General features: G+C 46.1%; 1 non-coding gene across 1 annotated transcript; it reads left to right on the forward strand.

The window, feature by feature from the left end:
* The first annotated feature begins 3,759 nt into the window (after positions 1-3,759).
* LOC142258654 (U2 spliceosomal RNA) lies at positions 3,760-3,957 on the forward strand. Its single transcript, XR_012727832.1, has one exon. It is a non-coding gene; the product is annotated as a U2 spliceosomal RNA (small nuclear RNA).
* The last annotated feature ends 1,158 nt before the right edge of the window (positions 3,958-5,115 follow it).

Raw genomic sequence — 5,115 nt, forward strand, 5'->3', positions numbered from 1 at the left:
AACACATCTTGGCTGGTCAATTTTAAGAATACGCACTCACCTCTGCTACATCCAGCAGACAGACTGACTCACCAGGCGCACACACTAAAGCCATTTCCTGGTTCTTTAGCAAAACACTGCAGGTGAACTCCTAATCAAGACCTTCAGAGCTGAGATTAATTAACCCTGCCCTTACCAACTATGCTGCAGAATTTAGTGTTTTATTATCTGTTTTATGATTTCATGTTTTTGATCTACTTTTCATTAGAAGTTAAAATTTTCCTGTCTTCCCCCTATCTGAACCCATCCTTCAATGTTCCCCCATATGTGCCTCAACCGCAAGTGTTTCCCACTAAGGGGTACTTTGCACGCTGCGACATCGCTAGCCGATGATAGCAATGCCGAGCGCGATAGTCCCCGCCCCCGTCGCAGATGCGATCTCTTGTGATAGCTGCCGTAGTGAACATTATCGCTACGGCAGCTTCACACGCACTTACCTGCCCTGCGACATCGCTCTGGCCGGCGACCCGCCTCCTTCCTAAGGGGGCGGGTCGTGCGGCGTCACAGCAACGTCACACGGCAGGTGGCCAATAGAAGCAGAGGGGCGGAGATGAGCGGGACGTAAACATCCCGCCCACCTCCTTCCTTCCTCATTGCAGGCGGAACACAGGTAAGGAGATGTTCCTCGCTCCTGCGGCTTCATACACAGCGATGTGTGCTGCTGCAGGAACGAGGAACATCGTACCTGTTGCTGCAGCGAAATTATGAAAATCACCGACACTACACAGATCACCGATTTACGACGCTTTTGTGATCATTTATCGGTGCATCTAGGCTTTACACGTTGCGACGTCGTTACTTGTGCCGGATGTGCGTAACTTTCGATTTGTTCCCGACGACATCGCAGTAGCGATGTCGCAACGTGCAAAGTACCCCTAAGTGTCTCAAACTGAATTATTTTATTTTATTTGCCTCTACCTCGAGCATCCCCCCATAAATATCTCAACCTCAGATATTCCTCTATATTTCCCTAACAATGGGTGTTACCTCATAAGTTCCTCAACCTCAGTTGTTTCCCCAAAAGTGCCTCATTCTGAGGAGTCCCTCTTAAGTTCCTCAACCTTAGACGCCCTTAAATACCTCAACCTGAGATGTTCCCTCATAAATTCTTAAACCTCACATGTTCCCTCCATAAGTGCCTCAATTTCACATGTTCCTCCAAAAAGTTCCTCATCCTCTTGGTTCCCCATACGTTTGCCCTTCTCACTTTCTCCTACAAGTGCCATAATCTCACACGCTCTTTCATAATTACCTCAACCTCTTATGTTCCCTTAAAAGTTTATCAACCTCTTATGTTCCCCCTAAGTGTCTCAATTTTGCTTGTCCCGCCACTAGTTCCTCCTTCTCACGTTCTCTTACGAGTGCCTGAACCTCATAGGTTTGTTCACAATTACCTCAACCTCTCATGTTCCCCCAAAAGTACCTCAACCTTGTATGTTCCCCATACATTCTTCAATCTCACTTGTCCATCCATAACTTCCACCTTCTCACATATTCTCCAACAAGTGCCTTAACCTCACACGTTCATTCATAATTACCTCAACCTCTCATGTACCCCCCCAAAGTACTGCAACCTCGCACGTTTCCACATAAATTCCTCAATCTCCCTTGTCACTCCATAAGTTTCTCCTCCTCACATGTTTCCCCTTAAGTCCCTCAACCATAGGTGATAGAACAAGGTATGATCGATTTAGCAGCTCATCAGGTGGTATCATGTATGACAGGCTGAAGAAGATCCATTGAGTTGACTGATTTAGACCACTGATATTAACCAATCGATCTATATACAAATTTTCAGCATTTGTTTATTGTTCGGTTTACTGGTGGGCAAAAGATGAGAACAGAATGACTGTTAGGGCCGCTTTACACGCTTTGACATCGCTAGCATTTGCTGGCGATGTCGAGCACGATAGCATCCGCCACCGTCGTACGGCCGATATGTGGTGATCGCTGCCGTAGCAAACATTATTGCTACAGCAGCGTCACACGCACATACCTGTTCTGCGACGTCGCTGTGACCGGCGAACCGCCTCCTTTCTAAGGGGGCGGTTCGTTCAGCGTCACAACGACGTAACAGCAGCGTCACTGAACCGCCGCCTAATAGAAAAGGAGGGGCGGAGATGAGCGGGACGTAACATCTCGCCCACCTCCTTCCTTCCTCATTGCTGGCAGCCGCAGGTAAGGTGAGGTTCCTCGTTCCTGCGGTGTCACACATAGCGATGTGTGCTGCCGCAGGAACGACGAACAACATCGTACATGCAGCAGCAACGATAATTGAGAATAGGGGGGCATGTCACCGATTAGCGATTTTGAACGTTTTTGCGACGATTCAAAATCGCTCATAGGTGTCACATGCAACGACATCGCTAACACGGCCGGATGTGTGTCACAAAATCCGTGACCCCAACGACAACGCTTTAGCGATGTCGTAGCATGTAAAGCGGCCTTTAGGCCTAAGACACACGGCATGAAAATCGGAGCGAGTGGAATGCGATAAAACATCGCATTAAACTCGGACCAATATTAGCCTATGTGCCAGCATCCATGAGCGATTATTTTCTCAGACCTAAGTGGACAGAGAAAACAGTCGCAGAATGCTGCGGGTGCAATGTGATCCTTGTTTCTCTTGCACCCATTCAAGTCTATGGGGCGAGAAAAAAATCGCACTGCACTTGCAGTACACCGATGTACTGCGAGTGTAGAGCGAGAATGGCAATAGCTGGCAACGGAAGAGGGAGATAAATCCCTCCTTCCCCTCCTCAGAGCCGGCCCGCCCCTCCTCAGAGCTGGCCCACTTCCCGCAGCTGTGGTCCGATCGCAAGATCGGGCCTCAGTCGCAGTGACACTCGCATGACACTCGGCTCCCGCTGTGCTGCCAGCGTGAGCCGAGTGTCATGCGAGGATCGCAGTAGTCCCCCGTGTGGCCCCAGCCTTAATACAATCATTAGGTCGTCAATCCAGCACTCTGTTGTCGGCAGCACATCTCCTGTTTATGTAGACATACACGATCTGATCAACCGATGAACAAGTGAGTGATTGACGTCGTGTTTACAAGAGTCAGATAATTGGGAATAGTCTTACAAAGGCTCATTTGCCCGATTATGGTCTCATTTCATTGGCCCTTTAGAAACAATGGCTCAAACATAATAGACAAATTTAGATACACAGCTCAGCAGATAGTATCAGGCATGATAGGCTTAGCTCCTTTCTTGAGTGTTTACTTCCCACCAGTCTTGAGGATGGGAGATGTAAGAAGAATGTTCCAGAAGAGATAGAGCGGGCCTTGTTAATGGCTCCTCTCTTGTTCTCTCTCATTACAGATCTATGAATCTAGCTGTCTACTCGTAAAGCTGTCACCTCCTTGCAGACAGCACTATGGTGCCACTGACCCGCCATGAACTCTGACCCCTGTAGGGTGGTATGTGTCGGTGACACACAGCAGTCCTTTCACTTTTCTGATGGCTCTCACTGATCCTTTTTATGTTCTCTTCGCCCCAGTCACTTATTTAGAAACAGGTCTTGACTTGCAATAGGAATGTCTTTCTAATTAATAGGTGGTATAATGAGACACCAATTGCTATACTTAAATACTTGGTGAACATATTGACCAAATTATAAGAGCGTTACAGCCATATAAGTAATGTCTTGACCTTCAAATCCCAGATCAAATGCTATATAAGAAAACTTTATTGAGTTTATTGCCTTTTCAGATCATGTATGATGGTTCCTTGGAATTTGGTCTAAGGTCAAGTGTAGTATCTGTTCTTACCGGTGGTCAGAACAGGATCAACAGTAGTGAATGGGTAGGCTAAGTTCACACACTGCGTTTTTTTTGACGCTGCGTTTTTGTGCGTTTTTGGCCGCTAAAAACGCACAAAAACGCACCCGCGGCAAAAAACGCATGCGTTTTTACCGTGATTTGGTGCGTTTTTGGCTGCATTTTGCTGCATTTTTGATCTCTGCGTTTTTCTGCGGTTTTCCAATGCATTGCATGGGGGGAAAACGCAGAAAAACGCAGGAAAGAATTGACATGTCCATTTTTTTTTTAAGCCCAAAAACGCAGCTTAAAAAAACAGTTGTGTGCGGACAGCAAAATTGAAAACTCATAGACTTTGCTGGGGAAGCAAAGTCATGCAGTTTTGAGGCCAAAAATGCACCCGAAAAACGCGCAAAAACGCAGCGAAAAACGCACTGTGCGCACATAGCCTTAAACATGAGGAGTGGAAGGTGCTGGGTATATACAGGCTGGTTTAGTGTCTACCAGACCTTTTTGTATGGCCATTAAGTGCAAACCCTTCTTCTGTCCTCCAGGTGATCCAGACTGATGTTTTTGGTGAACACTGTGGGTGAAGCCAAGAATAAGATGGGCTCTTCTAAGCTTCACAAAAAAATAATCAAGTGATCCCTGACCCCTCATGTAGCTTTTTGTTCTGGAGAGTTGGAGAAGGTCTGTTGATCTTAAAGTAGATCTGATTCTCACTCAAAAATTTTGCACTTGAATGACCAACGTTCACTTTCTTGGGTTTCTCAATAATAAAAAATAATCATGGATGATGGCTGAAGGGGTGATATTGGTTTTAAACATTACTGGGACCTCCTTTAAGGGGAGGTGCCAGGGATCATGTAGTCAGTACAACATAAAGGACTTGGTGAACTGGAAGTAGACTAAAAGTCAAAGGATGATATCCCCTTAGGAGAAGGTTGATGGTTCCAGGAAGCCATGTATTGAAATTCCCCTTTAAGTGTAAAAAAAACAGCCTAGAAGCCCCATGGAAGAGGTAATTACCGCCTTCCTCTAGGTAATCACATTGGACATTCAAAGCGCTTACAGTGATTTCCACTGGATCAATATGTCTGGTGTCATCAGATCTGATGTATCTGTGTCTCCAGGGGGAGATTACTGGACATTGACACCAGCAATTAGCTTAATGGCCATAAACAAGTGGGAAGCCAACATTTAACCCATTCTCTTCTGTTCCATATTCATTTAATCTCCAAACCCAACAAGTCTCCTCTAACTTTTCTCTCATTTCTGAAGCTATGGCTACAAGAACAGGATCTTAGAAGGATCTCAAG

The sequence above is a fragment of the Anomaloglossus baeobatrachus genome, chromosome 12, assembly GCF_048569485.1.
Source record: "Anomaloglossus baeobatrachus isolate aAnoBae1 chromosome 12, aAnoBae1.hap1, whole genome shotgun sequence".
In the NCBI taxonomy this organism is placed as follows: domain Eukaryota; kingdom Metazoa; phylum Chordata; class Amphibia; order Anura; family Aromobatidae; genus Anomaloglossus; species Anomaloglossus baeobatrachus.